The sequence below is a fragment of the Dipodomys spectabilis genome, unplaced genomic scaffold (genome assembly GCF_019054845.1).
Source record: "Dipodomys spectabilis isolate Male_0828 unplaced genomic scaffold, ASM1905484v1 ptg000142l, whole genome shotgun sequence".
NCBI classification, from domain to species: domain Eukaryota; kingdom Metazoa; phylum Chordata; class Mammalia; order Rodentia; family Heteromyidae; genus Dipodomys; species Dipodomys spectabilis.
The window spans coordinates 7,215-19,110 of record NW_024870819.1 but is presented as its reverse complement, the minus strand read 5'-3'; positions in this window follow the sequence as shown (position 1 = coordinate 19,110).

Sequence of the window (11,896 nt, the reverse complement as noted above, 5' to 3'; positions counted from 1 at the left end):
AGACAGAGACAGAGAGACAGAGACAGAGACAGAGAGAGTCAGAGACAGAGAGACAGAGGCAGGGAGAAACAAAGAGAGACAGAGAGATCAGAGAGACAGAGAGACATACATAGAGAGACAGAGAGGGACAAGGAGAGGTTATCTTTCTCTTTGTACAGCCTGACTGTACTAAGGTGAGTGATCTGTTGGCCAATTGCAGGTGCTGCAAGGAAGAGTGTTCTGTCATCAGTCTGAATGTGTGTGTGTGTGTGTGTGTGTGTGTGTGCGCGCGCGCATGTGTGTGCATGTGTATGTGTGTGTGTGTATGTAGAAGTGGGTTGTAACAAGGAGGCTGGATGCTTTTGGTAACTTCTACCTGCTATCTTTGGGGGTGCATGGGCTTCACAGCTGAGGTCTGGGGGCCTGGAAGGGTGAGAGGCTTGAAGGGGACTCAACATTGTTAAATTACAAGAACAAGGCATCTCTGTTCCCTGGAGCTGTGTACTCTCTTGGGCCTGGTTGGTGGCAGTGGGAGCTTGGGAGGACCTGGGAGTGTGGCTTCCCAGGGGGAAAGAGAGCATGGCCAACACTTAGTAAGGATATGAGCCCTGCTAGTATGGAGTACAACAGCAAAGCTCAGACTCCAGGTCTTCTCATCATGATGTCTGAAGGGTGAGGCCAACCCTACTTTATATCTTGAGCTGTGATCTTCAGATCTCAGCCTCCTCAGTAGCTAGGATTATAGGCATGAGCCTCCGGCACTGGGCCTCTGGTTTTTTTTTGTATATTAGGGTTTGACATCAAGGCCTTAGGCTTGCCAGTCAGGTCTTCTAACATTCCAGCCAAGCTTTTATGTCTTGGGGATTTCTGAGATGGAGACTTAATATATGCTCAGGTTGGGCTGGATCATGATCCTCCTATCTGTAACAGGCATGCGCCACCAGGCCTTGTCCTCTGTAATTGGAATTGTAGACATGTGGTGCCATGCTCCGTCATTGGTTTGTCCCAAACTCAGTCCATGGCAGCCAATTCTTGACCACAGGTGAAGCTCTGGGTTGGGCCTCGACCATTGGACTTCAATTTCCTCATGAGACAGTTGTTAGGAAACAAGGGATTAATACAGAGGGATGTCTGGAGCAGAGCCAGGCACAAAGGGAGGGGCCTTAAGATATAGTTCTCAGCAATTCTGTGAGCATATGACAGGAAGATACCCAGAAAGAGATCAGATGGTGTGTGTTAATGGTGCGACAGGCATGGGATTATTAAACAAAACATGGCTTTCTTTCATTATTACCCTATCCCCATGAGGAAGGGGATCCTTCACTTTGTTCACTTTTGCAGCTGGGGAAAATGAGGCACAGAGTAGCCGAGTGACCTATTCATGACTCCCAGCTGAGAGGAAGCTCTGCCTGACTTCTCTGCCATGCTCCCTAGGACAATGGTTGCTATTCAGTCCACTTCTTGTGGTGGGAAGTCCACTTCTTGTCAGTCATGGGGCTTGAAGTCTGGGCCTGGGCACTGTCCCAGAGCTCCTCAGCTCAAGGCTAGGGCTCTACCACGTGAGTCACAGCACCACTTCCAGTTTTGTAGTGGTTCTTTGGAGATAACAGTCTCACAGTCATTCCTGCCCGGGTTTGCTATGAGCCATCATCTCATATTTCAGCCTCTTGTGTACTTAAGATTATAGGTATGAGCCACCTGCACCAGGTTTAAGTGTAATTCTGACATTCTTTCAATCTCTCTCTCTCACAGGAATTTGTTGAATGGGTGTTGGAGGAGGTGGCCCAGCATCCCCACGTGACCGGAACCAAGGTGGCCCTCTCATTCTGGAGGTGTACTGTGGTTCAGGAGATGTCTTGCTCAGTCTGTTGTACCACCTCCATGAGGTAAGCCCTTCTGTGCCTGGCTAGACCAAGACGGTTATTCATTGTCCATCTAGCCTTACTGGACTCAGTATTGTGTTCAATGTCCTTTTCTAGCAAAAAAATTCTGGCCAAAATTGATACATAGTTAAAGAATAAAAATGTAATGCCATCTTAAGAAAGTCACTTAGGGCTATGGGAAAGTGGTTTCATGGTATGGTGATTGCCTAGCATGCATGAAACCCTGGGTTCAATATCTCAGAACCACATAAACAGAAAAAGAAACACTGGAAATGGTGCTGTGCCTCAAGTGGTAGAGGATTGGCCTTGAGGGAAAAAAAAGCTGAGGAATAATTCCCTATCCCTGAGTTTATGCCCCAGGACTGGAAAAACAACAACAACAACAAACATTTAGTAAATGAAAATAAAGAACCCATACTAGGAATATATAATTGCTCATTCCATACTAATACCTGACAATAGCCCGTAATTCATGCACTTTAGCTATATTAGGATACTGAGTTGAAAAAAAAAATGTTTTCTTCATAAGGTCATGGCAATTAATGCCAGGAATGTGCTTAGATGTCAGGTGAAGATTAATTCAGGAAATTCAAAGATTCCAGGCTTTTGAGTGTTCACTGCTAATCACAATGAGATGGGTAGTCTAAATGAGATGTGGAAACCTTTTTGGCCAGTCATGTCACCAAAATGGCAGAGGCTAATTAACAGTTGTGACAGAAGAGAAGAAATGACTCCAGATGGAAGGAATAAATGATAGTAACTAAGGTATAGCAGAAACCATTCTAGGGAAGCATTTTTGGTTATTGAAGAACTAGTTATCAACTAGGCATATTCCTCATTGCCTTTAACATTCTAAATCTCTTAGGCTGGTTCTTAATCTCTGTGTGATAAATATATCTCTTTCTATGCTGTTCTTGCATACCTGGTCTCCTTTGCTTTCTTTTTTTTATTATTTTTTAATTGTGAAAATACAGTGCTTTCTAAACATATGTCTTTCTCTATTTCTCTATGAATATTTCCTGATAATAAATATACCTACACAGATTGAAGAGGCTGCTAATGTAAGGGTCCCATAACTCCTGAGTCATTAATGTAACAAAATGGCAAAGGAAGACATATTTATTGCTACCTCAATTATTCTAAAAACTGCAGTGTCACATCATTTGATTCAGATTTCCATTCTTATCTATTTAGTGTCATTAACTGCACTAAATACAAATAGTAGCCGGGTGCTGGTGGCTCATGCGTGTAATCCTACCTAGTCAAGAGGTTGAGACCAGAGGATTCTGGTTCAAAGCCAGCCTGGTCAGAGAAGTCCATGAAGCACTTATCTTCAATTAACCACCAGAAATCCGGAAGTGGTGCTGCAGCTAAAGTGGTAGAGCACTCGACTTCAGCTGAAGAGCTGAGGGACAGTGCCCAGGATCAAAGTTCAAGCCAAACGACCAACAGAAAAAGTGCAAAAATGACTTTAAGTTTCCCCAAAAGGAAAGACAAAGTAAATAGTAATCTTCCTAAGCAGAGAAAATAATTCCAAAATGATTCAGTGCACCTACTTTTGCTGAGTTACTTAAGTTATGGATTCTTTGCTGAACATATTCTCTTCTTTTAAAAATTGTCAAATATTAGCTTTATTATAAACTTCATCTAATATTTCTTGGTTCAAAAGAGAAGTCCAGAAGTTGACGTCACTTGGATTTATTACTATCTCAGTTCAAAGCCAACCCAGGCAACAGTGTTGATCAAACTCTTATCTGTAATTAAACACCATAAAAGGCAAAAGTGGAGTATTGGCTCAGTCAGTAGAGTACTAGCTTTGGGGGCAGGTGGGCAGGAAAGACAACTGTACAGGGACAGGGTCCAAACTCTGAGTTCAAGCCCCAGAACCAGCACAAACTAAACAAACAAGCAAACAAAAGAAACCTAGGGTATTTCTTTGGGACCCTCTTATAGGAGTACTGGTCTGAGAAGACTCTCCTTTTACTGATCATGCTCACTGGATTCTGCTCTTTTGAAATCCTTATTGCTATGGAAAACTCAGGACCAGACTAAAGGAATTCATAACTGACACCTGCAACAAGAGAATCATCTCAGGAGTGAAACATCCATCCATAAGACACTTTAAAACCTCCATGCCTTTCTTCCTTTGCAAGAGACCACTTTTAAAACGAAGTTATTTTCTTTGTCCTATGCTGGCCTTCAAATGGAATATTCTTTCCTTTTGTAATACCCTTAACTAGACTAGAAGTTTATAGACAAGTTTTATATGAGTAAAGGACACACTCAAAAAATCAGGGGCAGAGTTTCTTTCAAGCCTTGGATTCTTTTCTTGTATTGTAAAAAGGAAAACAAAAAAAAAGTCCATTAGATTCTGATTTGCAAGAAACCAAAAAGCTATAACTGGAGCTGTGGTACAAGCAGTAAAATGATATCCTTGAGAAAACTAAAACAAAACAATAAATTCTGGGACAGAGACAGGCACCTGAGTTCAAGCTTTAGTAATAGCACCAAACAAATGATTGAACTAATTAGTTAATTAAGTAATTAAATATAAATTAAGTGGTCACATGTGGGTAGGGAGGTAAAATGTAACATCTGTGGTGACTGGATTGTGTATTATTTTGTAGTAAGGCAAATTATCATTTGTACTAATCATTAATTTTTTATTTGAACTTTTTTTGTACAATAAACCCTGAATTTAGCATGCATGTATCGGTGTGTGTACATGTGTGCATATGTGTGTATGAGTATATGTGTGCATGTGCTGTTGTAATGTTGCTTGCCAATGTGGACAGGGTGAGGCTGAAAAGAGCTAACTTTGTTGCAATGTTTTTATTTATCAGTATTCTGTCATGTCATTTCAGTTGGACCACCCTTTTGTACATTTTATTTGTCAAATAATATCATCAGAATAAAAGGATTTACAATATTAAGTTAGATAAAAGAGACTGCTTTCAGCTCTTATTATATGTTAAGTGAGAAGATTCAGACATATTTAGGTAGTAAATTAGTGCTGTAAGATGACTGTCGGTACAAAATATGTATTTGACCTCTTAAATTTGTTATACTTTTAACATACACTCATGGAGTGAGTTTGACCAACTGGACCAAATAGGTATTGCTCTCTAGTTATTCCCATGAAACACAAAGTGGATAAACTTTTTCTGGCTTTCTGTTGAAAATAACTTTCTTTGTAAGATCATATCTATTCACACTAAGAGGTAATCAACCAAATATTTATCAAGTTTGAACATCCCATCATATTGACTGAAAATCAGTATTGTTGATATGCTTTTAGCTATTCCTTTCAAAAACAAACAAACAAAAAGCATGTGTCATCTCTAGATAGTGGATGTATCTGAAGTTGTTTTGTACATGCAAAGGCCTAATGGACCTTTTGTGGGAGTAACTGTCGCAACTTAACAAATAAGGCTTTTTGAATACCTTTTCCAATATAAATAACATCCCAGAGCGAGTCTTGCAATTTCTGAAAACCCTTTGAATATTTTAGTATTATTTCAGTTCATTGACTATAGAGCTAAAGACATTTCTGAAATAAATATTGTTAAGATCAGAAAATGTAAGTGGGTATATAGGCTTTGTGCATCATCTTATGAAAATCCAGTTTTTATGAAACTAAATGAAATAGAATAAAAGAATGTAAGTGAATTTGGTAAGCTAATTATTAGTTTAACTTTGTTTTCTATTAACATAGACATTTGAATGTAGATGATGCAGTTAAATTACTTCCTTTGTGTTTCTGTACTTCAGTTATTTTTGGTATCATCGTAGTTATGGGAGTGAATTTGTAGTATAAATAAAGGTCCTTTAAAATGATTAGGATTAATCTTGTGCTTTGTGTCCTACTCCCAAGAAAATGAGTTATTTTCAAGTGTTAATAGTTTATAATTGAATCTTCATAAGAAAATTTTAAAAATGCAGTAGCATTGATGACTTTTTCAACCAATTGTATTGACAAGTTGGAGAGTCTTTAATTCATGCTTCGGTCTTGGTGTCTATGATTTTTAACCTCTTGTTCCTAACATTAATGATAGTTCAGATGGCATTTTGGGGTATATGACAGGTAAAATATTTATCTGGGGTCAAAGGTGATTTTTATATCAGTCTTGCTTTAATAACATTTTAAAGCAGTATATTTCTCTCAGAATGTTGGGTATAAAAAGCAATCAAAATACTTCTAATGGTAAACAACCTAGGTGAGCTACAATGTGGAAATGATTGGTCCATAACACCTGCAGTCTGTTTCCATAAGCAATTGGGCAGGACACTCTTTCGTTATGACTGTGTTAAACAGAAATGGGGTCCCCAGGCAGTACAGTGTTGAGTGTAGGAATAGAATATGATTTCTACTATTTGGAGCTAGAAATCAAGAATGTTATACATTAGCAGTTCCTTTCACCAGGGATGTATAAATTGATTATGAACTTGGAGTTTTCATATTACAGCTACCTATTTTCTAACAAAGATAAAGTCAAATATAATTAGAGTGTACACAATAATTCTGGGAAATTTTCATAGAATTAGTAGACTAAGTGCTGGTATTTTAGTCATAAAATAAAATGAGGTTATTTGATACAGTGGGAGATGGTCCTCAGGCTAGCACTTACCATGTGTGCAATGCTGTACTAGTAATTCCAATTCTGAAAATGTCAATAACATCATCTGAGAATTAAAAATGGAAGTAGTTCCACTTTATGGGATTATTGTGAGGATTAAGTTAGATACCATAGGTAAAGTACTTGGAAAAACTATCATTCAGCATTTGATACTTTCTACCTGTTATTTTATCATGTGATAAATTCTAACAATTTTACTGTGATTTTTATATTGTGTCTATTTACAATCTGCAATGTGATATATTGATATTTATTGCATTGGTCAGTTTTTTGACATTATGATGAAAATACCTGCAAAGAAAATTTCTGAGGAGGAAACTATTATATTGATTCATGGTTTAAGAGAATGCAGTTTACGATCAGATGTCTCCATTGTTTTTAATTATATTTTTATTAAATAGTTGTTCAAAAGAATTTCCATTCCCAAATCAGTTTATAAGTACAATGAATCTTTAATAACTTTCTTATACCCTTCCAAACCTCACCCCACTTTCATGTTTTCTAGTTTCATACTATCTGCATTGAATATCATGCCTTCACTCTCTTCCTCCACAACTCCCTTTATTCCTTCCCTTTGACTTCCACTCACATCTTCCAAGTGATAGATTCCTGGTATTCATTTAATTGGATTAAAATTCAATTTTATAAGAAATTACACCTTTTATATACTCCTCTGCAAATAGCATGCTTTGGTTAATACTGTCGTGTAATTGTAACCCCTCTGTATGGTATTTTTCACAATAAAACATCTCAGTTTTGTGGTCAATAGATTTTGAAAAGGATGCCATGACTTTATGAAATAAAAATAGAATCTTAAATGGGTGTAGTGGCACTATTGCCTCCCTCGATTTAAAAAAAATTTCTTAGACTACTACCTCAATCCTTATACAAAAATTTAAAATTTTTAAATCAAAGATGATTATCAAACTAAATGTGAGATGTAAAAACATATAAAACATAAACATAAAAATTCATGGTATTGGATCAGTAAATGTTTCTAACATATGACATGGAAAGCATTTAGTGGGTAAAGAAAAGCAAGAATAAACTGGATAATATCAACTTATAATCTTTCATAATTCGAAGTACAATATGACAGAAGTGAAAACATATCTAACAGATAGAAGACACATATTTGTTAATGATACAATGTTAATGCTGCAATGATTCTCAGTCTAAGTATTTTTATATCTTCTAATTCTATATAACTTTTTCCAAAATAGGATATTTCTTTAAAGAACATATGTAAATATTAGGAGCATATGAAATAGGTTCCTCGTTAGTATACGAGAATAAATAAAGAGAAAACCCACTAGTAGGACTATAATATAAAAAGATGACACAAAATATAGTAATGCACTTGTGGAGAAGTTGATATACATAGCAAATGAATTTGTATAATACTTCAATCATTAAAGCAAGCAAGTTTTCAAAAGGTCAAAGAGAATTGAATAGGTTCTATCCATTACACATCTATGTACGTATTAAAGAGAAGTAAAAAAAAAAAAACTTGATTCCACAGAGAATGTAGTTCATTGAGAGTGCACTTGAATACTTTGTGCGAGATCCTGGAAATAATCCCCAAAAACAAATTTGAAAAGGATCACTATAGAGGATGTATGCTGGACAAATTCCTGTAAATGAATATTATATCTACTTTATTGTCTGTTCTAAAACTTACAGCATTTCTATTTGAAGAAAAGCAAATTTGTGAAAATTTTAGGCTTGGAAAACCTATGATTGTACAATTCACTTCCAAAGCAATAAAATGCATTCAATAAAAGGAGATAATATATTTCAGGTGAATTACATGTCAGCCAAAAAAAAAATCTATTGTTAAAATACTTGACACAAAATGTAGAATACGTAAAAAGATATTTTCTGTGTTTGCTTAAAAACTTTGTAAACTGCAACATTTAAAACAATAATATGATTTCTGTTCATTTTAAGTATTTTTAATTGTTTATTTTAAGTTTATTCAGAGATAACTCAGTCAAAAAGTGTATGTGATAACTGGAATACCTAGGAATAAAGCAAAACCTATAAATAATTGATAACCTTTTCTGGAAGAAACTTTTGGCAAGTGACAAAAGACACAAATCTATGCATCTGCATCTTATGAAAGCCATATGTTACTTGGTCAATCCAATTCTTTTTCTCTACTTTGCTAGGGAAAAATATTCTCAAGATAAGAGCCAATAGCAGTGAAAAGAAACAAAATACACAATCATCTTGATTTATTTGTGAAGTAACAAATGAAATAAAACAATTCCACTTAAGGGACTCCAATATTAGTATCTATGAAGATGTTTCTGAATGCCAACATCCATTGAATTTTTGGAATTTTAATTTCTATGAACATATGAAATTTAGAACAAGAAAAGAAATATAATCTTAGAGCAAACCAGCCTTGGAATAATTTTCTCAATTGCTTTGAAATTACATAAGAATTGATATTCCTTTCCATTGGAAACATTTAAAAATGTTTATCATTTATTATAATTCAAATATAAAGAAAGAGTAATTTAATATAATCATTATAAATATCATTCTATTACTATCATAAAATAGAATAACAAGCCAGTCCCAATATATTACCTACCCATCATTATTCTTAATTCCTAATCATTACCTAAATATCTTAAACAATCTAAATAGTCATGTCTTTAACATAAACGTAAATATTCTATACTTTTTCTTTAACATTTTCCAGGGACATGCATTCATGTTTCTAAGAAATGTTCACAGCAGGTAAAAGATGCTTTTGTGAACTTAATGTGATACATTTTGTTGTTGTTTTTTGAAAGGCCTGGGCATTATCCCTAAGCCTTTTTATCCTCAAGGAGAGCAATCTACAACTTGAGGCACAGAGCTAATTCATGTTTTTAGTGGTTAATTGGGGATAAGAATCTAACAAGTACTTTTCTGTCTGGGCCACTTTCAAACACATTTCTAAGATCTCATTACGCAGAATAGGTCGAATTATAAGAGTGAGTCACTGACACTTTTTGATGTATTTTTTATTTTAATTATGTTGTAAGATTTTTGTTTCACTATAGTGTACATCATTCTACACATAAATTAGATATGTATATATTTCTGATGACAATCTCTAAAAATGTCATTCTACACATAACGTTAATATGTATATAGATATATAGATATATAGATATATACATGTACATATATTTCTGAAGACGGACTCCCTCTAAAATTTTTTGCTACTATTTTTGACCTTTTACATTTCAAAGATATACAGTCTATTTTTCTAAAAGTTTCCTAGAATTAAATAACTAATATTTCAATAGAAAGTAGAGCTTTTACTTTCAAGGGAATTTTTGATATACTTATGACATTGTAGTAACATTTACTGTATATTACTTGAAAATGTTCTGTCCAAACTCTTAAATATTTGTTTGCAGTGAGTGGGGAGAGAGGAAGTTAATTCATACTGGTTAGGAATTAGCAATGCTTCAAAAATCTATTCCATAATTTGTTATAAGCACATAGTCAAGCTACCTGATATGGTTTAGTTTTTTTGTTTCTTTATTTGTTCAAAATTTTAATATGGATGCATGCACAGTGTTAACATTAAAATATTAATCGAAAGATAAATAATAGAAAATAGTTCAATTCTCTGGAAACTCCTAATTTTTAAAACTGAATGTTTGTTAAGAGGAGAGAATATATGTGTTCTACTAACCACTCATTTTCAAATTCTGAGTATGCCATAACAGAGACATTTAAAACAGTGACTGTATGCATTTTATTTAATTCTGCAAGAGATGCAGTTTCCAATGGGGCATTACATATTTAAAGGTCAACAGAGAAACTAGCCACATTCTGGTAGAAGATAAAACTATGAAGTATCTATAATAATTAATTCCTCTAGAGTAAACATTTGTTCATCATAGTAAGCTATTATTTCAATGACAATCAATCCCAACATTTTATGCAGTAAAGTCATTCTAGCCCAACAGTTTCCACCTTGTAAGCTGCCCCTTAAAATTCCATAAATTCGCAGCATGACTAGCTTATCACTATTGTGAAAAAATTCTACAATTCTGCTAATGTCATGCCCTTTTTATTGTTGAAAGAACACTACACTAAACTTTGCTACACTGTTTTCCCTCAAGTGGTATTCTTGAGATCAGAAAACTTGAAAATATTATTTATACTTATCTTTTCGTCTACCATAGATATTCAAGAGGGAAAGATCTGTGTATTATGGTTCAAAGCCTACCCATGCAGGAGGGTTCCTTAGATTCTTATCTCCAATAAACTGCTCAGGAAAAGCCAGACACAAGTAGCACTGAGGTTCTAGTGGTAGACCTGTATCTTTGAGCAAAATACAGGCTCAAGACAGTGTCCAGGCCCAGACGTCAAGCCCTAGGACAAACAAAACCACAAAAACAAAATGAAAACAAACCCCAAGCCTAGCATTTTTCTCATTGTATACAGAGGTATATAATTAAGGAAATATCTTCGTATGTCATGTACAGGTAGAAGAAAAATGATTTCAAACACAAAAGTCTCAAAACATTTCTCTTTTTCTAAATTTATTAATTAATAGCATCCCATTTATTGTCAACTTTTTCTAGATTATTCACATTATCATGATATACATCTACTGTTGGAATTATCTATAAACTAAGTTCTAATTACAACTCTCTTGAAAGAATATTCTAGACAAATAGAATGCCAGAATCATTTGTGAATTTTTAAATTAAAACTTCTACTTAAAAAGTATTTTGCAGTATCCTATTGAATATGAAATTACAAGGAAAAGATATTTATTTTAAATCTAAATTCTAATTTAGTAAGGTCTACAAAGTCTTACATTAGATAACTTTGCTGTTTCTCCTGGCTTAAGCTTTTGTATTCCTTCATTATTTCTTTGGAATCCAACAGAATGATGCTAAATTTTTCAAATTTTTGGTTCAGAATCATGACCTATTTTGCATCTAGAAGTATTCTGTAATGAAGAGAGCATTTAAAACATGACTGAGGACGATATATGAGTTGTATTTCAATAGGAAACTTGTCTTCTCAAAACATGACAAAATTAGCCCAAACTTCCAACTGTGAATTCCTTTCTTGTTCTTTGGTTTGTTTTATTGAGGCAAAATTATACTACCTAGTCTACGGAAGGTATTACTATTTAATCCACTCTCTAATCTCCTGTATTCGGCTGAGTGCTAGAATTCCAGACTTGTATCGCATTGCCCTGCCATAGTTTGTTGGTTTATTTAATCGAGAAACATACTAGCAATTCTGAACTTCTCCGATGATCTTATCCACGACTGACTGCTCAATCTGTTCTAACATTTGACACAGGATATGAACATTTTCAGATGCACATGCAGGGGTCTCTGATTCATTCTTCCATGGATCCGA